We start from the raw sequence: 22,016 nt of genomic DNA on the forward strand, positions 1-22,016 counted from the left end.
TTTTTTTTTTTTTTTTGAGACGGAGTCTCACTCTGTCGCCCAGGCTGGAGTGCAGTGGCGCAATCTCGGCTCACTGCAAGCTCCGCCTCCCGGGTTCATGCCATTCTCCTGCCTCAGCCTCTCCGAGTAGCTGGGACTACAGGCGCCTGCCACCACGCCCGGCTAATTTTTTGTATTTTTAGTAGAGACGGGGTTTCACCGTGGTCTCGATCTCCTGACCTCGTGATCTGCCCGCCTCGGCCTCCCAAAGTGCTGGGATTACAAGCGTGAGCCACCGCGCCCGTCTGCTAATTCTAAGTCTTATTCAGCTTTCGGAATGGTTATGTAATTAGACCCGCTCAAAAACTTTCTCTTTCATCTTGATATTCAGCCCATTTTCCTGGAGATTTTGGTTTTTTCACGTGAACAGAGGTGCAGGAAAGATGAAGGCAATTAATGTTTACTGAACATGTGCCTATGGGTTTAGAGTATCTCAGTTGAATCTCCACAAGAATCCTGTCCAGTGGGTACTTAAATCCACATTTTGCAAATGTGAAGACGGGATCAGAGGGGCTGAGTAATGTGCCCTGTTCCAAAAGCAGGAAGCAGAGTAGGGAATGTGTGTGGCAGGCCCCTCAAATTCTGCATGCTCTGAACTAAACTCAGACTCTCCCCTTTGCAAGTCTCTGAATTTGACACCATTCTCTGTTAGCTCAGACCTGCGGGCTGGGTTCTCTGTCTCCCTTAGCTCTCCCTATCCTCATCCCTGCTGATCTGGCTCTTCCTGGAGTGTAGAAGTCAAGGGCTCAGGCTCCAGAGTCAGAGAGAACCAGGCTGGACTCCTGGCTCCTCCATCACCAGCCATGTATCCTCTGACATCTGTCAACCTTAGTCTTGGCATCACAATACGGCACAGATGGCAGAAGCCTGGACCCTGCAGCCTGACGGCCTGAATGTGAATCCCGGCTCTGTCACTTAGAAGTTGTGTGACCTCGGACAAAGTACCTAACTTTTGTGTCCCAGTGACTTCATCTGTAAAATGGGACAATAATAATAGATATCAAATATGTAAGGTCTAAATGAGTTAGTTATTGTTATTGTATTTGCATCTATAAGATGGATATTCATTTAATAAATATTTATGGAGCAACCAGACACTTTGCTGGGTACTGAGAAATAGTAGTGAATGAGACACATAAGGCCCCTACCTCATGGAGGATACATTTTAGAAGGAAGAGGCAGCCAATAAATAGTAGAGGGAGAGAAGTGAGATCATTAGAGTTGAGAAGTGCGATGAGGGAAATATACAGGGAGCAACCTACTGTAGATGAAACGGGACAGGAAGGCTTCTTGGCAATGGTAGCACATGAACTGCCTCCCAAAATGAGAGTGAGCCAGCCATGCACTTGTGAAAGAGGTCCCAGCCAGAGGGATTAGGGATCGCAAAGGTCCTGGGTGAGCCTGGTGTCTGCAGAGCCAGAAAAGCAGCCCATGTGGCCATGGCTGAGTGAACGAGGATGAGAGGTGGACTGGGCATGAGGCAGGCAGTGCATGAACCACACAGGCCCTTGCAGGAGGCCAGAGAAAAACAGATCTGACAGTGCCCTGCTTGTGGGCAAGTGCTGGGCACAGAGTAAACACTCAGCAAAATGGATCTTGCCACAGGCCTGTTTTCTGTGGAGTCCTAATTAGGGAAAAGGAGTCAAGCTGGTGGGATCAAGGGAAAGCAAACAGGGAAAGCAGATAAGCTGCAAGTTCGCCTTTCTTCATGGTCCAGGACACAGCCTCCTGAGCAAATAATTCACGATTTTCCCACGACCAGCTATCACCAGACACCTGCAAATTAGCTCCCTGGAACCTTGGCATTGTCAGCACTGCACAAAGCTCTCTTCAGCATGAACACTATCCTATAAAATCTCCAGCAAGCCTTTGTTTCTTTGCAGTCAGCTTCCGCTGGCCTGCCCGTTGCCTTCTCGCAATGTATCTTCCTACTTTCTTGAATAAATCTACCTTTCTCTGCCTACAACTGTCTTGGTAAATTCTTCTTGGTAAATTCTTTTCCCCCCACACCACCGGCCAGGATAGTATCGCTCCCCCGTGACACTTTCCACTTCTGGCGCCCTCGTCTACCCTTCTTCTTTCTCTTAAAGTTGTATGATTTCTTCCTAACTAGTTTCCCTGACCCGTGCTTTAATCCATCCTCCACAGTGACAGGATGACCTTTGTAACATCACCCATGGCCATGCGATCACATCCCTCTCCTCCTTAGAAGCTGTCTATGGATTCCCTTCCCCTACAGTGTATGGATAGCATCCCAGCACCTTCGCTAAACCCAGAGAGCTCCTTGAGATCTGGCCCCCTTGGCCTTTCCAGTGACTTCTCTAGCTGCGCCCTTCCCCAGATAACTTGCGGGTCCCTGTTCTACCACTCCCAGCCTTCCTGCCCTAACGCACGCAGTCCCTCTCCCAGGAGGCTCCCGGATGCTCTTCCTCCCTATCCTGCATCTGATTGATGTGTGCTTTTTTTTTTTTTAATTCAGCTTAGAGTCACACTCTGTAAAATTCTTTTCCTGATTCTCACTCCTCTGGACTCCTGTACAGTGTTGTACTATTATTGGTCTTTTTATTTTTATTTTTAAAAAAATTTTTAGGAGACAAGGCCTGGCTCTGTGGCCCAGGCTGGAGTGCAGTGATACCATCATGGCTCACTGAAGCCTCGACCTCCTAGGCTCAGGCAGTTCTCCTGCCTCTGCCTCCTGAGTAGCTGGGACTTTAGGTGCTACCATGCCCAGCTAATTTTTAAAATCTTTATAGAGATAGAATTTCACTGTGTTGCCTAGGCTGATCTTGAACTCCTGGCCTCAAGTGATCCTCCTGCCTTGGCCTTCCAAAGCTTTGGGATTATAGGCATGAGCCACTGCACCCAACCATATCAGTTTTGCAGTGCTGTGTTGTATATTCTTAGTGACCTTTTAGAATAGGCTTCAAGGGCAGCAGCTGCACAGGCCTATTTCTGTTTACACCTAGCATACCTCAGGCACATGAGCAGTACTCAAGATGATGGAGTCCCAACTTATATTTGTTTAACCTACACAAACTTAATTAAATGCATGCACACATGTACGCATGCGTGCGCACACGTTTTATAGGGGTTTAAGTGGTGTTGGCCATGCTACTCTGCCCTTCGTTTTACCCAGTGAGTGGGGTCCAGAGTAAGCCAAGGATTCTGCTCATTCTCTTGATGGGGTTTGCTTCCCAAGGCTCACTAATGTTAAAGGACTGTATATGTCTATCTCATAACATAGCTCCTCTGCTCAAACTAACTTCTTCATCTAGTGCTCATTAGAAGAAATAACCATCTGGACCAGGATTAAAGAGAAGGCTAGACTTATGCCTATAATCCCAGCACTTTGGGAGGCCAAGGCAGGAGGATCACTTGAGCCCAAGAGTTCAAGATAAGCCTGGGCAACATAGTGAGACCACATTTCAACAAAAAAATAAAATAATAAAACGAAATTGACCAAGGCTGGTGACACACACCTGTATTCCCAGCTACTCAGGAGGCTAAGGTGGGAGGATCACTTGGCCCCAGGAGTTGGAGACCAGCCTGGGCAACACAGTGACTTATCTCTACAAAATATGCAAAAATCAGCTGGGCGTGGTGGCACGTGTCTGTGGTACCAGCTACTTGGGAGCCCGAGGTGGGAGGGTCACTTGAGCCCCAGAGGTGAAGGTTGCAATGAGCTAGGATGGCGCCACTGCATTCCAGCCCTGGCAACAGAGCAAGACGCTATCTCAAAGAAAAAGAAAAAAAGATTAAAGGGAAGACTGACCATGTTGGAATGTGGTGCATTCCTAAGGTATATCTCTAGAGGAATATTAACTTTTAGGCTTTTTTCCCTTTACTCATTGACTCTGCAACCTCACCTCTGTGTAAGATGTGTAGCTACTGTACATATTTCTTGGATGTATTGAACAGCTAATAATTGCCAGACCCAGGGCACAAATTGATCTCTTCTTACTTCTAATCCAGTGCTCCGTCTCCTGTCCACAATGCAATGTATAGAATCGATCTTTTCTGGAAGTTGTTAATGGGAAAGGCAGATGGGGTTAAAAGTACTAGCAAGAGAATTATCAGAGACGGAAGCCAGCAAAATTTATCATGGAATTTTGACTTTGCCCTCGAACTCTCAGCTGAAACCTCAAAATAATGAAAAGGCGATCACGTTGCCAATTATAAAGGGATTTTATAATGCCTTGCTGAGGAAGTTGAATGTAAATGAAGAACTCTGTTCTTTTCATCTTCTCGCTTACTGACTTGAAATAAGACTTAGCTATCAGTTGAATTTTGGAGCTACTATTCTCAGTGAAATTCAGAATTCGAGAAATGTTTTCAGGAAACATCCTCCTTAGTTCTTTCCTCAGTTTATTTCGTGGCTCTTGCAGTTCTTTCCCCCTTGGTGATCTCATTGACATCTACAGTTTCTCACTACCACCTCAGTACTGACCATTCATTTCCCTATGGTGAGCTCCCAGGCCTTCTGCCACATCTGCTTGTCTTTTGGATATCTCTTCTCGAAGCTTCCACGAGTGCCTGCTGACATCTCCCTACTCCCCACACACCCAGCTTTCCACTCACAGTCTCTGTGGTATGGCCATCCTTCAAGTCAGCCAACTTCCCCCCTTCTGGTACCCCCAGATCCAGCCAGCACATTCCGTACGTTTTGTCTGTGAGAGTTTTTTAGCAAGTTCTACTCTTCCTATTTTCATCATTACCGTTCTTAACTCTGACCCATCACACCTGTCAAGCAGATTATTGTCATACCCATTCCAAGTGGTCTCTCTGGCCCGAGTCTCCTTCTTCGAACCATTCTAACACTCTTAATGTATTTTGCTTCTTAAGACATAGCTCTAAGAAAAACGTTTTCTCAATTCCAAAAGCTTCAGTGAGTGTCAACAACTTATTGAATTATTCAGTATAGACATCTCAACATGGCAGGTTGGATGTCAAAATCTCCCTGTTGGAGATCCCCTCAGTATTACCTGTGTTACCCCACCATCAACTCCCATTGCTGCCTTCCCTGAAAGGGACCCTTCAGAAAAGCCACCATGCCTGTAATCCTGCCATAGGTCCTTTTCTTCATGTCACCCTCTGTTTGGGCCATTGTCTTCCATCTCTCCATTTAAATAATGGCCTTATTTAATGGTATGTCATTCAATGGTAACACATCATGTCATTGGTGTGTCATTTAGGAAGCTTTTTCCGATCTTATTTTTTTCCCAATTTTATACCTTTATAAACCTCTGTTGTAATGCTTTTATGTCATTCTAGAATCTTTGCATTATCATTATTAATGTGAATATCATATTACCCTGACTAGACTATAATGTCTTTGAGGTCTTTTGTATTTTTGGCAGCCCAGCATAGTGAGCATTCAGTGGGCTGACAGGAAACATTTATTGAGTTGAGTCAAATGGAAATAATTTTAGGATGTTGGTGCCCCTCAGCACTGCTTCCCAGTCAACTTCAAATCATCACCCCCTGCATCACCCCCTGCCACCCGCTCCCCCCACCACACACACACACACACACACACACACACACACACACACACACACACCACACACACACACACACACACACACACACACACACACACACACACACCCCCTAGGTAATTTTGCCAAATCCTGAAGGGTCAACTTCAAACAGTATCTTTCAGCCATGTTTTCTGAGACAGGGTCTCACTCCGTCTCTCAGGCTGGATTGCAGTGCGTGATATTGGCTCACTGCAGCCTCAAACTCCTGGGCTCAAGCAGTTCTCCCACCTCAGCCTCCCAAGTAGCTGGGATTATAAGCATGAGCCACTGCACCTGGCCCATGTTCAGTTTTTCTTTGACATTTCCTAAATGCTCCTCTGCTCTTGGGCAACAGCAATGAGACGATTCTCTTCCACTCAGTTTTTCCAAAGCATCCTGCTTATTTTGGGAATGCTTCTCATGCTGAGCCCAGCCTGGGGGCAGCATCTGCTCCAGACAGGCTGTTCTTCAACCCAAGGTCCAACCACCAACACAGTGGACCATTTGCAGTCTCAGCTATGCCCTAAGCAAAAATATGTTAACTGCTTTTCTAACTAACTACTTCTCAATGTAGTTTTTCCATGCTAGAACTACTCATGAACCTGTTTTTCTCTCACCCTCTGATCTCAAGTGGACTTCTTTCTTTTTCTTTCTTTCTTTCTTTCTTTCTTTCTTTCTTTCTTTCTTTCTTTCTTTCTTTCTTCTTTCTTTCCTTCCTTCCTTTTTCCTTCCTTCCTTCCTTCCTTCCTTCCTTCCTTCCTTCCTTCCTTCCTTCCTTCCTTCTTCCTTTCTTCCTTTCTTCCTTTCTTTCTTTCTCTCTTTCTTTCTTTCTTCCTAACAGGGTTGCACTCTGTCACCCAGGCTGGAGTGCATGGCGTGATCACGGCTCACAGCAGCCTCAACCTACCAGGCTCATGCGTTCCTCCCATGCACCACCATGCCCAGCTAATTTTTGTAATTTTTGGGGTTTTGCCATGTTACTCAGGCTGGTCTTGAACTCCTGGACTCAAGTGATCCACCTGTCTCAGCCTCCCAAAGTGTCGGGATTACAGACATTAGCCACGGGACCCAGCATGTGGCATTCTTTCTTAAGTGCTTCTGGACAAAGCCATGAGTGGCAGAAGGCTTTCCCCAAATCCATTTACCTTGTGTCTCCTTTTGACACCACATATCTGGAGAATGGATGGATGGGAGTTGTGCTTTCGAAACTTTGCCCTTCAGCTCTGTACTTTTGTGAAATGTATTCTCCCGTAATCTTCCTCCTCAGCCAGGTTTAAAAGATCAGAACTTAACTGTGAAAATATCGGAGGATACAACTTCAGTCTTTCTTGAGTAAGCTGGAGATACTCATGTCATACTGATAAATTTAGCTTCGTGCTACCATCAGCCCTCTCTTCTGGACATTTCCTGGTTCATTTTCTTTCTAGCCGTCTCCTTCCTTAGACCCAATCTTCACATAATTCTTCCTTCATTGAAAATCTAATTCTGCACTTGGTCCAAGTCTGAGCTCCTTCTTCAAGCTCTTTGGGGGGCCTACTGAAAAAGGCCCTCCTGCCTTGGAGTCCAAATCCGCTCTTGTGTCCTATGTGAAAACTACTGTCCCCAAGACCCTAATGTCCTTGCTAGGCTTTGGGCCATGTCCTAGAGAGGCTGAACATGTCTCTGTCTGGTTTCTTCTCTCCCAGGATTTTGGTCTGTTGGAGTTAATCGGCTTCCTCCCCACTTCTAAGCCTTCTACATTTATCTCTGGTCCATTATCCTACCACTTTATGGACTTTCTTTGTCAGGTACTCAATCTAAACCAAGCCTCTCAGGTACAGTTTTCCCATAAAAATAGCCTCCTCTTTATTCTATGCTGAATCTAAAATAATGACAGCATTTAGAACCGCAAGGGGCCTTAGAGAGCATCCTCTAATCCTAGTTATACAAATTTGGAGATTGTGAGCCAGAGAGATCAAGTGGCTGGCTGATTGTCCTGCTCCTTAAAATGAGTTTACATTTTCGAGCCTCACTGCCTATTTCTTATAAAGCTTAGAGTGAGCATTCCACCCCTACGATCCCATATGTTTCTATTAATCCCACCCCATACGGAAAGAAGATCTCTCAAGTTACACTTGGTATAGAGGGAGGAGAGTTTAGAAACTGTAAGGCTATAATAGAAATTATGATGATGATGATGATGATGATGATGATGATTATTATTATTATTTGAGACAGAGTCTCATTCTCGTTACCCAGGCTGGAGTGCAATGGTGCAATCTCAGCTCACTGCAACCTCCGCCTTCCAGGTTCAAGCAATTCTCCCTGCCTCAGCCTCCCGAGTAGCTAGGATTACAGGCGCCTACCACTATACCCGGCTAATTTTTGTATTTTTAATAGAGACGGGGTTTCACCATGTTGGCTGGACTGGTCTTGAACTCCTGACCTCAGGTGACCCACCCACCTTGGCCTCCCAAAGTGCTGGGATTACAGGTGTGTGCCACCACACCAAGCCCTATAGTAGAAATTATCTCTTTACGTTCTCCCATTATTGTTTGTTACTAAAACCTTCCTCTATCCACTGGAAAACATCTGTGTAGTTGGTATAATTTAAATGCATTCTTTTGGGTTCACTGTAAAGCCATCCCATGAATATTAATCACTTGTCCCCATGCCTCAGTGGTTCACGGAAATGTGAAGAAGGATCACGCAGAGATTTTCTGCACTATAGACTTAGTGATGATTTGCACGCCTCCCCCCTCCACACCCCCTGAGATAATGATTTGAACGTTTCTTTTCCTTTCACACTGATCAGTTATTGTATATCCCTAATCAGTAATAACTTCAGTAGTAAACGTCTATCTGGGAGTGGTTAGGACTGATGCTATCTAGAGTAAACAATTCTCCCTGGTCTGCCAAAGCTTCTCTAGTTCTAGTACTGAAATCCTGTGTTCTGGGAAACCCCTCAGCTCTGGGCAAGCCGGGACAGTTGGTCACCCTAAGCACCTCCCACCCCATTCCTGCTCACCTTTCCATGTCAGGATGAAGAATTCAGTGCCCAAAATATTTATGTTCTGCAGAATAGCACTGATCAATAACCTGGAAAAAAAAATGATACTTGAAACCACTCATTTATGTAGGTTAAAACACATTGATGGTAGTAATCAAAGCTACAATATTAGCCGTGAAGACTCCAACCAAAGTGGACCCGGACTGGACCTATTCCATTTATAACGATTTTCCCATTGTTTTTGAGGAGACAGGATAGAGTTTAAGGATGTCATCTAAAAGGATAGATGACAGGCTGGGCGCGGTGGCTCACGCCTGTAATCCCAGCACTTTGGGAGGCCAAGGAGGCCAAGGCAGGCGGATCACGAGGTCAGGAGATTGAGACCATCCTGGCCAACACGGTGAAATCCCATCTCTACTAAAAATACAAAAAAAATTAGCCGGACGTGGTGGTGGCGCCTGTAGTCCCAGCTACTCAGGAGGCTGAGTCAGGAGAATGGCGTGCACCCACGAGGCAGAGCTTTCAGTGAGCTGAGATTGTGCCACTGCACTCCAGCCTGGACGACAGAGCGAGACTCCATCTCGAAAAAAATAAAAATAAAAATAAAAAATAAAATAAAATAAAAGGATAGATGGCTAAATATAAAATGTGAACTTAAAACTACGTTACCCAGTGAGAGCACCAAATGCAAAAATTGTCTCCAGTTAGGTACAAACACAGAATGTATCTTGGAGGCAAATTTGTTCCTGATTTAATTTCTAGGAAAGCAGAAGAAACGTCTGCTTTTTGGGATCTATCCAAGCCCTCTGCCCTAACAAACTGTCTAAACTCAGGCAAATGGCCGGCTCTGTGGGAAAGGAGTTAGTATAAGAGCGGACTGAATAAACTGAAAACGAGTCCAGAATTTAATAGGGCTATTAAAATTAGAAGTTGCAAGAAGTCACTGCCTATCTCTATTTTAAGACTTCTGTTTCCATTTATTTGAAAGCGTTCGGAAGATATAAAGGATGGGATGTTCTAGATATGGATCTCTGGCAGCAGCTGGATTTGTCAAATAGTGTCTCTTGGAATTTCTCATCTTCTTTTTCCTCGGATGAGACATTCGGAATCAGGAAAAGTTGTGCAGAAAGACAAATAGTTACCTATGCTGTTCCTTGAAATTTAACAGAATATAATCAAAGATCAAGTTTTCATTTGTGGGTTTTATTGTTGTTGTTGTTGTTATCTTTGCTTGGGCATTTAGTGTTAACAGCTGGGCAGTTAACACCAGAAGGGAAAGAAATTTTCTCTCCCAGTGGGGTTGCTAGGGAAGTAGAGAAAAGCAGTGTGTCCCTGGAAGAGCAAGGTAAGTTGGGGTGGGTGCAGGTAGTGTAACAGACAGAGAAGCCATAGAAAGCTTCTTTGATTTACTTTTTACCACTTGGATAGGCTTTCTACTACTGCCTTTTAAAAACTGGAAAGCTAAGGCACAGTAATTTTTAGAAGCTTTCTCAGGGACCCTTAGCAAACAGCAGGGCCAGGTTTAAACGTGGTCTTCAACTGAAAAGCAGTGGTCTTCACCACCATGCCGCATATTGACCCCATCGTTAGCTTTTTGCAGGTGCACCAGCAGGCCAGCTCACTGGAGTAACCAAGTCAGATGCAGTGTCGTCAAAGCCCAGGCTGCAACTGGGAATGAAAGGCAGTTCCCCCACACTGGGCTGAGACTGCCCATGACAATGGTGGCCTTGAGGGCTTCTGCCTGTGCTTAGGGGTATTTCAGGTAGCAGAACCACCCCTGCACACACAGCCATTCTGCTTCACTAAACCTACCCTGGAAGGTGGTCAGGGTGCTCACGGGCCTAGATGAGCCAGGTTTGGCAACAGAGAGAGATGTCTTGAGATTTGTCACGTACTAATTACATGCAAGGCATTGTTCTAAACTCTTTTTATATTTCAATCTCTCTTTTTTTTTTGAGACAGAGTCTTGCTCTGTCACCCAGGCTGGAGTGCAGTGGCGCCATCTCGGCTCACTGCAAGCTCCGCCTCCCGGGTTCATGCCATTCTCCTGCCTCAGCCTCTCCGAGTAGCTGGGACTACAGGCACCCGCAACCACGCCCGGCTAATTTTTTATATTTTCAGTAGAGATGGGGTTTCACCGTGGTCTCGATCTCCTGACCTCGTGATCCGCCCGCCTCAGCCTCCCAAAGTGCTGGGATTACAAGCGTGAGCCACCACGCCTGGCCCTATTTCAATCTCTTAAGAACCCTATGGGGTCAGCGTTCTTAATGTCTCCATTCTGTAGAAGAAGAAAGGAAACGGGGGCATGCAGAGTGGCTCTGCAGCCTGCCATAAATGGTGGCATCTGACTGCCCTGGCATATCTAGGACTGGCCAAGAGAGGCTTGTCCACTCATGGGTTCCTTGTTACCTCAACCAGAAACCAGGTTCGGTGGACACCAGCACAACATATATGCATGTGCTTATATACCTACCATCCCCTTTAACTCTCATTGCCTTGTGAGGTAGTTTCTATTACCTCCATTTTACAGAAAAGAAAACTGAGGCTATGAGTGTAAATTACTTGCCTACATTCTCTATAAATCCACCCCTTTGCACTGCAACCCAGATGGTACATCTAAAGGGGGTGTGGGTAGAAGGATGCTCTACATTATTATTTTCCCTCATTTCACACTTCCTCATCTGGAAAAACATAGAAATTATGGGTGGTTGTAAAGATCCCCAAATTGCAAATTTAGGTTGGGGGGGGCATGACTATAATCTAGAGCAGAGATCAGTGAACTATAGATCCTGGGCTAAATCTGCCTATTTTGGTACTGCCCTTGAGCCAAGAATGTTTTTTGTTTGTTTGTTTGTTTTACAGTCCAGAGGTCTTTTATTTTTTTAACACCTATGATGCCATGAATTCATAAGGAAGAGGTTCCAGCAGCTCAGGCTCCTTCCCACTGGCTCTCATAAAGTGTGCTTCTCTGGGTGGAGCAGGCTGGCGCTTCAGCTGAACCCAGGCACCTTTCTCTTTGTCCTCTTTCTTTTTCTGATAATTTTCCTTCAAGCGTTTCAGGAAGCTATCTTGGCTCTTAGAGTGTTTAATGTGCTCAGTAGGCACATTAATTCTCTTGGCAAGAATCTTGCCCTTAACTTGTTTGTTTACAACAATGCCAACGGCATGCTGGGTAACACTGTAGCTCTTCCAGTTTAGCCATGGTAACACTTGGGGGCATTCCTTTTTGAACAGTACCCATTCCCTTGATGCCTACAATGTCACCTTTCTTATAGATTCGTATATATGTGACCAAAGGAACAACTCCATGTTTTCTAAAAGGCTTAGAGAACATACATTGGGTGCTTCTCCTCTTTCCCTTTGTGTTCGTCATCTTGGCAAATTAATTTTTATGTGATGAATTAAATCCTCTTTCTTGTCAACCAAATTTTCCGTGATAGTGTATCTCGCCGGGCGCGGTGGCTCACGCTTGTAATCCCAGCACTTTGGGAGGCCGAGGCGGGCGGATCACGAGGTCAGGAGATCGAGACCACGGTGAAACCCTGTCTCTACCAAAATTACCCGGGCGTGGTGGTGGGCGCCTGTAGTCCCAGCTACTCGGAGAGGCTGAGGCAGGAGAATGGCGGGAACCCGGGAAGCGGAGCTTGCAGTGAGCCGAGATTGCGCCACTGCACTCCAGCCTGGGTGACAGAGCAAGACTCCATCTCAAAAAAAAAAAAAAAAAAGTGTATCTCATACAGCATCTATTTAACTGGAAGATGGCAGTTCTGGCCAAAAGGCTGGGTTGATGTTTTCTGGAGTTTCACTCTTGTCCTCCAAGCTGGAGTGCAATGGCGCGGTCTCAGCCCACTGCATCCTCCGACTCTCGGGTTCAAGAGATTCTCCTGCCTCAGCCTCCCAAGTAGCTGGGATTACAGGCGCCTGCCACCACGCCCAGCTAATTTTTTTGTAGTTTTAGTGGAGACAGGTGTCAGGCCTCTGAGCCCAAGCCGAGCCATCGCATCCCCCTTGACTTGCACGTATATGCCCAGATGGCCTGAAGTAATTGAAGAATCACAAAAGAAGTGAAAATGCCCTGCCCCACCTTAACTGATGACATTCCACCACAAAAGAAGTGTAAATGGCCGGTCCTTGCCTTAACTGATGAAAGTCTTTTCCTGGCTCATCCTGCCTCAAAAAGTGCCCCCACTGAGCACCTTGTGACCCCCCAACTCCTGCCTGCCAGAGAACAAACCCCCTTTGACTGTAATTTTCCTTTACCTACCCAAGTCTTATAAAACGGCCCTACCCCATCTCCCTTTGCTGACTCTCTTTTCGGACTCAGCCCGCCTGCACCCGGGTGAAATAAACAGCCATGTTGCTCACACAAAGCCTGTTTGGTGGTCTCTTCACACGGATGCACATGAAAACGGGGTTTCACCATGTTGTCCAGGCTGGTCTCGAACTCCTGACCTCAGGTGATCTGCCTGCCTCGGCCTCCCAAAGTGCTGGAATTACAGGCGTGAGCCACCACACCCGGCCACATTTTCAAATGATTGAAAAAATATCAAAAGAAACAACTTCGTGACGTGAAGAGTTGTAGGAAATTCAGATTTCAGGATCCATAAAGAAAGTTTCATTAGGACACAGCCATGCATTGTTATGGCTGTTTTCACACCTCAACAGCAGGGTTGAGTTGTTGCAACAGAGACCTAGTGAATGGCCCACAACTTTAAATACCTGCTACACAGCCCTGTGCAGAAGAAACATTGACGCCTGTAGAATCACATGGCAAACATACTTGCCTCACGTTATCTGAGGAAACAGTTTGGTCGTAATCGTGAGTTTCCTAGATAATTGAAGCCTCCCCTTTTGTGCACAGAATAGTTAATTAAAAAAACAAAAACCTATTCCAGAAGGCTGGAATTCAGGATCCAGAGGAAGAAGCATTTGAGAGTGGAATGGAAAGACTTAGGGGGAGGTAGGAGGAATGGGTTGGGGAGCTCCAAGATGAGAGAGGGCCTTTGAATAGGACAGAGACAGAAAGAGATTTGAGGAGAGATAGACCCACATAGAAAGAAGAACCGGGATTCAGAGAGATCGTTGCAATCAGAAAAGGGGAAAAAGTGTTGTAAGCAGGAGCTCAGAAGCACTCAGGAAGCCGGATACAGTGGCTCAAGCCTGTAATCCCATCACTTTGGGAGGCCGAGGCTGGAGGATCACTTGAGGCCAAGAGTTCAAGACCAGCCTGGGCAAAATAGCTAGCCTCCATGTCTAAAAAAAATAATAATAACAATAATAAAATTAGCCAAGTGCCTGTAGTCTCAGCTACAGGAGGCTGAAGTGGGAGAATCTCTTGAGCTCAGGAGTTCAAGGCTGCAGTGAGCTATGCGCTCATCATCACATTCCAGCCTGGGTGACAGAGCGAGATCTCATCTTAAAAAAAATTAAATGAAAATGAAAAATAGAAAAGAAGCACTCAGGAGGCTGGTGAGAGTTGGGCGTGTGTGACTTTGGCCTAGCAATTTTACCTCCCTGAGGCTTTCTTGCACATCAAAGGGAGAGAAATCACACCTCGCCCGAGGGGGCTGCTGTGCAGTGTGAGAGGGAGGTGACAGCCATGTAGGGCAGGGGGTGGGCTCTGCACTCAGACGCCTCCTGCGGCTCCTGGAGTTGCCTCCTCTCATCCCAGGCAAGTGACTCCATTCCCTACCTTTGGGAGCTCAGCCACAAAGTGAGCAGAGTGGGATCTGTCGCCCTGGGAAATTGGCAAGATGCTAGGGAAACCTCCTTCCTGATAGGTCACCGAGCAGTTTGCCCAGAGCCGCAGGAGCAGAAGTGCTGATGGGCCAAGTTAAGGGGCTCAAATTCCACGGTTCCATGGTTTGTTGAATGCGTTTATTTTTTATTTTATTTTATTTTTTTGAGATGGAATTTCACTCTTTTTGCCCAGGCTGGAGTGCAATGGCGTGATCTCGGCTCCCTGCAACCTTCGCCTCCCGGGTTCAAGTCATTCTCCTACCACAGCCTCCCGAGTAGCTGGGATTACAGGCATCTGCCACCATGCCCAGTTAATTTTTGCATTTTTAGTAGAGACCGGTCTTGAACTCCTGTCCTCAGGTGATCCACCTGCCTCAGCCTCCCAAAGTGCTGGGATTACAGGCGTGAGCTGCTGCACCCGGCCTATTGAATCCATTTAAAGCAAACGCCAGGTCATTGTTTTTGAACTTCGTGGTGGTAGGAGGTGCACCTTAAAATTAGCACTTTGCAAACACTTATTCCTTGATTTAACCCACCACCACTATGACCACCCCTCACTGATTCACCCAAAAGTGGGTTTATTTGTTGTCTTTTTTCTAACTTCTGTAGTTGATTGACCTCATTCAAGAAATATCTGTTGGGTACCTCTGCTCTGCACTGCCATTTCCAGTGGTAAAGAGTAGATGAAACTGACCGGACGCATTGGCTCACGCCTGTAATCCCAGCACTTTGGGAGGCCAAGGTAAGTGGATCACTTGAGGTCAGGAGTTCGAGACCAGACTGGCCAACATGGTGAAACCCCGTCTCTACTAAAAACACAAAAATTAGCTGGACATGGTGGTGCACATCTATAATCCCAGCTACTCTGGAGTCTGAGGCAGGAGAATCGCTTGAATCCAGGAGGCGAAGGTTGCAGTGAGCCGAGATTGAGCCACTGCACTCCAGCCCCTGGGCAACAGAGTAAGTGAGACTCTGCCTAAAAGTAAAAAAAAAGAAGAGTAGATGAAGCCCCTGTCTTCATGGTGCTTACATTCTTGTGGAGGAGAGAACATTGAAAAGAATAAGCATACAAAAATGAAGTTAACTTAGATCCATTTTTTTGATGTCGTTGTTAAGATCATCACTTTTGAGCACTTGTTTAAGGCAGATATCTGGATTAACCACATTGAGGAACTGGGAGGAGGCGGAGAACTGGAAACTGTTAAGTAAGGGTTGACTAAACCCTGCTTCTGGTATGAGAAAGTCCAGCTTATCTTCAGAATGGATGCTGAGGCAACATCAAACTATAGGAATTCACTGCATTGCATAATTTTGTTTTAATATGAATTTCTCTGATCTCTAGTGTGAAAAGGGTGTGTTTCTATATGTCATTGGCCATTAGTTTTTTCTGCTTTGTGATTGTCATGTACTCTGCCTGCTTTTCTCTTTGGTTATTTACCTTTTCTTATTAATTTATAGGCTACCTCTTCACAAGAGGAATATTAACCTCTAGTCTTATAAAACTGTTGTCCCAATCTATTATTTCTGCATTCTGTGCTATTAAAAACAATGCCCCAGTGAAAAAACCCACTATATTAAATAAATATATTTCAGAAATTTATTTTTAAATAGAATGTGCAGAATACATGTATAACATGTCTATTAATCCATTTCTATTTGTTTCACTAAATGTTTGTATTCTGCTTACATTCAAAGAAAGCTAGGTTGGCCTATTTTCTTCACAGTTTTCAAGTCCGTCGTAGACATTAACTTGTTTGATCTCTGTAAGTACTAGAGATATTGATCTAGTAAAGTAATAAAATGGGGCGGGGTGCGGTAGCTCATGCCTGTAATCCCAGCACTTTGTGAGGCTGAGGCAGGCGGATCACTTGAGGTCAGGAGTTTGAGACCAGCCTGGCCTACAGAGTGAAATCCCATCTCTACTAAAAATACAAAAATCAGCTGGCTGTGGTGGCTGGCACCTGTAATCCCAGCTACTGGGGAGGTTGAGGCAAGAGAATCGCTTGAACCCAGGAGGCGGAGGTTGCAGTGAGCTGAGATCGTGCCACTGCACTCCAGCCTGGGCCACAGAGCGAGACTCCATCTCAAAAAACAAACAAACAAACAAACAAAAACAAGTAATAAAATGGGCATTGAGCTGTATAAATGCTGTTATCCTTACACCAAATGATCTCACACAGCTCTGTGTTTGTAGTTGAACTTACTTCACCTACTGCTGTCAGCAGGGGACCTGAGCCTGCCAGTTTTGTTTCCCTATTCTAATTTGTGACTTTGCATCTGCTTAGATATAAGAACATTTGTTATGATCGTGTCTAAACTAAGAGTTAATAGGCTAAGCCTCAGAGGGATTTAAAGGATGTAAGCTTTGATGCTTAAACCAAAGAAGACAAAACTGGCATCTTGAGGGCCAAATGCAGTCCTTAGGGATAAGTTTGAGAGTTTTTCTGATAAAATTCAGGTTTCTCACTTCTCTGAAAACACTGGAAGAGCTGGCAGCCCTGGGCTCATGATCCCGTGTGGCATTAATTGCCAGGGGTCGGGGGGGGTGGGGAGGGATGCAGGCTCTCTCGTTCCCGGTAGCCCCCACCCAATCCTCCTCAATGTCTGCTGCCCTCTGTGAACTCCCCGGCCCTGCTCGTCTGACCCTTCACCAGCTTCCCGCACTGTGCCTTACCTGCCTGTAGGCATTTAAGAATCTGTCCTACAGTGTGTGATGATTATTGTGGTTGCTTGGAGATCTGTTTTTGCTTACTTCCTGCATCTCGCTTGTGGCCAAAGAGTTTGAGGTTGCCAGCCGGGCACAACTAAAGCCTTAGACACAGATGAAGATGGAGTGGTCTTGGTGGAGATGAGAGAACTCATCAAAAAGCATTGCCTTAAAAAAAAAAAAAAAGCACTGCCTTGATTCAATAGCCACTCATTCTGCAGGGGGTGATGAAGAATAGCAAGGATTTGAGAGTAGGTCAGACTCGGGTTCCAGTCCTGCCCCTCCCCTGACCGGCATCCTCCTCAGCCTTTGTAAACTCACCTGCAGTGGAAGCAGAGCTCGTGGAAGGTTAGTGAGAACTAACTTACTGTGAGGGAAGAGAAATCCCAGCACTGCTCAGAGGGCCCCCCAGGCAGCCCAGCCCTTGGTTTTCATGTTGAGTTGAGATGATGATGTGTTGTTAGCTATAGTCCTTGTGCTGTCTTGTTTGTGACCGTAAAAGTTATCCTGGGGCAGAGAGACTGATACAGAATGACCACTTAACAATTTTCAGGGCCGGGCGCGGTGGCTCACGCTTGTAATCCCAGCACTTTGGGAGGCCAAGGCCGGCGGATCACGAGGTCAGGAGATCGAGACCACGGTGAAACCCCGTCTCTACTAAAAATACAAAAAAAAATTAGCCGGGCATAGTGGCGGGCGCCTGTAGTCCCAGCTACTCGGAGAGGCTGAGGCAGGAGAATGGCGTGAACCCGGGAGGCGGAGCTTGCAGTGAGCCGAGATTGCGCCACTGCACCTCCGGCCGGGGCAAAGAGAGCGAGACTCCGTCTAAAAAAAAAAAAAAAAAACCAAAAAAAAAACAATTTTAAGTCTGTTGAGCCAACTAGAGTGGGCAGAGCAGAAATAATGCCCTGGTTGGAAGTTAATAGCTTAGCCTGCCGAATTATTTACTGGAAGGAAATGCCTGTTCAATATATCATTTGGTATATTCAAAGATACCAAACAAAACAAACCTACTGCTAGGGCCAGCCACTCAGAAGGCATCACATGCTAGTCTCAGTCTGTTCATCTAAACCACTGTAGATAAGTCAGGACAAATGATGTACATGGTTTTGGGGTTTTGTTTTCTTTATGTATTTATTTATTTTTTATTTTTCGAGACGGAGTTTTGCTCTTGTTGCCCAGGCTGGCGTACGATGGCATGATCTGGGCTCACCGCAATCTCTGCCTCCTAGGTTCAAGCGATTCTCCTGCCTTATCCTCCCTAGTAGTTGGGATTACAGGCATGCACCACCCCACCTGGCTAATTTTGTATTTTTAGTAGAGACAGGGTTTCTCCATGATGGTCAGGCTGATCTCGAACTCCCAACCTCAGGTGATCTGCCTGCCTTGGCCTCCCAAAGTGCTGGGATTACCGGCATGAGCCACTGCGCCCGACCTCATTTATTTATTTTTGGATACTGCTGTTTTGGACTATAAATCACACTGCCACTCCCATCTGCAGTCTGCTTTGGCTAAATCATGTTGAAAGATTTCTTGAGTTTGTTTTGCATTGGCACTTATTAGAGCTCCTTATTGTAGGATCAGGGCTTGAGGCAAAGAGAAGGGAAAAAACCGGACTGAACCTGCAATAAAAGCCCTTTGCCTCCCTTTTCTGACTCCAACTTTCCCCTTCTGTTCTCCACAAGACCTGCCAAGGACAAATTTTACAGAAAAGGGTGTGGTTCTAGTAAGAATGAAGAGACATGAAGGCATCAAAATGGGTTATTGGATTGTTCCCTTCATACAGTCACATTTCTAGAGTGTGTGTGTGAATATATATAATAAAATGGTAATATATATATACACACTTATATGTATATATAAATATGTTTATGTGCATATATGTATATATGTATATATCATATGTATTATATGTATATATATTTAAAAATATTATTTTAAAATACACATGTAATATATATTTTAAATATGCATACAAAAATGTATCTCTTAAAGTACATATATAAAATATTTATTTATAAATGCATATATTATATATGCATATATGTATGCACATAAAATATTTCTATATAAAACATTTATATATTTATATAAAATATATTATATAATATATATTTTATATAAATATATATATATTTTTCCCACGGGCTAAAGAGAGGCAGTGATAGGGAAAGAAAGAATGGAATTTAACCTCCGGGAATAAAGCATTTGAAAGCCTTAAGGTAAATGCTTTTTTTTTTCCATTACTAAGAACAGCAATCAAAATATCAGTTCATTAGCAGGGTCAGAAGTGTTGGATATTTTCCAAAAGAGAAACAACAACAACAATCGTAGCTTATGGAACATGTACCAGGTGCCCGGATTCTTGCCAAACCCTCAACAAGAGGTATCTCATTTAGTCTTCTTGACAACCATTTGAAATAAGAGCCACTGTTCTTTATCTTTTCACAGTGGGAGGACCTGGTTGTGTAAAGAGGTTAAGTAACTTTACCCTGGCACTGTGAGCAGCTGGGATTTAGCCAAACAGACTGGCTTCAGCACCTGGACCAGGGAGCAGTAGAATTAAGGCTCTGGTTTCTATCCAGCTGAATGATGTTGGGGAGAATATTTTTAAAGGCCCCAATTTGCTCATCTGTAAAAATAACGGGTTTGTGATGGGTGATCTCAAAGATCCCCGCCAACTCTCTAGCAGCTCACCAAATTAATATCCAAATCAATATCCATCGCATCCATGGCACTGTTGCCATTCATTCCTACAGTTCACTGTAGGAAGTTAAGGGGTGGAGTGGAACAGAGAGGGGGCAGGGAAATGGCTGCATTGTGAATCAAATGTTTTCCCAACAGGAGCAGCTGTTCCAATTGGTGCAAGCCCCGGCAGGTAGGATTGCTAGGTGACTACGGGAGCGAGATGGGAGCAGGGCCCACTCTTAACATGCCTCGTGTGGCTGCCACAGTTGATCTTTTAGTTGGACCAGTTAATTTCTCCCTTGGAAGTGTCCTTACCATCCGCATTAATCCCCAATGCACTTCACATTGGCTGCAAGATCGCTTGCAGCACTGTAAGCAGGTGAACTCTGAGAACCCTCTGTAATGCGACCAGACCTGTGCTTTTCCTGGTTCTCTTGAATTACACTGACTGATACTTCCAGGAATTTTGCAGCAGCCCTGGTGGTTTTGTTCTTTCTTCAGAAAAGGAAGTTGGAGAGAGGGTTGGGTGGGAAGGAGAATGAGAATCCTTTAAGTTCTTTGAAATGACCTCAGATCTGCGGTTGTCAGGCTTTTAAAGAGCAGTAGGCAGTCACTCCACGTATTGTAGATAATACTGTGTCAACAGCTCAAGTTGTCTGAAGCTCTCTTTGTGAAATGGGACCCCACTTTTGCTCTCCGGGAACACTATCACATTTCTCCCCAGCATGCAAACTTAGGTGTGTTTGATGAAGGGAGCCTGCCTCTCCACTCCTGTGGGTATTTCTTGCAAGGTGGAGACAAGAGACTGAGAAAAGAAATAAGACACAGCGACAAAGTATAGAGGAAGAAAACTGGGCCCAGGAGACCGGCGCTTAGTAAGTGAGGACCTACACCGGTGCTGGTCTCTGAGTTCTCTCAGTGTTTATTGATCACTATTTTTCCTATCTTGGCGAGGGGAATGTGGTGGGGCTGTATAGGATGAAGGTGGGGAGAGGGTCAGCAAAAACATGTGAGTAAAGGAATCTGTGTCATAAATAAGTTCAAGGAAAAGTGCTGTGCCTAAATGTACATGTAGGCTAGATTTATGCTTAACTTTACATAAACATCTCAGTGCAGTAAAGAGTAGTATTGCTGCCATGATGTCTCGCCTCTAGCCATAAGGCGATTTTCTCTTAGAATAGAATGTATGGTCGGTTTTACATTGAGTCATTCCATTCCCAGAGACGTGCGGGAGTCAGATGCCTTCCTCTTATCTCAGCCGCATTGAGGCCTTCTTCTTTCCCTAATCCTCCTCAGCACAGAACCTTTATGGGTGTCGGGCTTGGGGGCTGTAAGGTCTTTTCCTTCCCACGAGGCCATATCTCAGGCTGTCTCAGTGGGGGGAAACCTGGATGATACCCAGGCTTTCTTGGGCAGGGGTTCCTGCGGCCTTTCGCAGTGCATTGTGTCTCTGGTTAATAGAGAATGGAGAATGGCGATGACTTTTACAAAGCATACTGCCTGCAAACACATTTTTACCAAGGCACATCCTGCACAGCCCTAGATCCATTAAACCTTGATTCAGTACAGCACATGTTTTTGTGAGCACAAGGTTGGGACAAAAGTTACAGATTAACAGCATCTCAAAGCAGAACAAAATGGAGTTTCTTATGTCTTCCGTTTTCTACATAGACACAGTAACAATCTGATCTTTCTTTCTTTTCTCCACATTTACTTCATTATATGATATCAACACTGACTCTTTCATGTAAAATGTCACTCCTAGGATCCTTCTGCCCGCGTGTCATGCCTGTGCCCCCAAGGGTGTAATTCATTGTTCCCTCTTCCCATAGTCAGTGTGAGTGTGTGTGTGTGTACTATATTCTGACACATCATTAGAATCTAAATTAATCCACCTTGTTATATTTTTCTGCCACTGAGAATCTTCTACTTAGACATGTTACAAATGTATTTTTTAAAAGAAGCTTTGAAGAGACAGGGTCTCACTGTCCCCCAGGCTGGAGTGCAGTGCTGCCATCACAGCTCACTGCAGCCTTGATCTCCTTGGCTCAAGCAATCCTCCCACCTCAACCTCCCGAGTCGCTGAGACTACAAGTGCGTGCCACCATGCCTGGCACACATTCATTTTTCATGATCTGTGTTGTCTGTATGTGCCCAGAGGTAGAGATAACACTACAATGAAAAGAGGTGGCAGAGAACAGGAAGAGAAATAAACCAGGGGAGCTGATATCCTTAAATGCTGTGGCTCCAAAGGACTGCCAGCAGGTTGTGGGGCTAGCCAGAAAAAATAGAGCCTCTGATTCTAGAAGGCTCGGAGAAAGTGTGAGAAGGGAGA

The 22,016-nt window shown here is 45.2% G+C and overlaps 1 protein-coding gene across 4 annotated transcripts in view; it reads left to right on the forward strand.

The window, feature by feature from the left end:
* GCNT2 (glucosaminyl (N-acetyl) transferase 2 (I blood group)) overlaps positions 1-22,016 on the forward strand; it is a 112,548-nt gene that overhangs the window by 46,371 nt on the left and 44,161 nt on the right. The window lies entirely within an intron of this gene.

Source organism: Hylobates moloch, unplaced genomic scaffold, assembly GCF_009828535.3.
Source record: "Hylobates moloch isolate HMO894 unplaced genomic scaffold, HMol_V3 SCAFFOLD_20, whole genome shotgun sequence".
NCBI classification, from domain to species: domain Eukaryota; kingdom Metazoa; phylum Chordata; class Mammalia; order Primates; family Hylobatidae; genus Hylobates; species Hylobates moloch.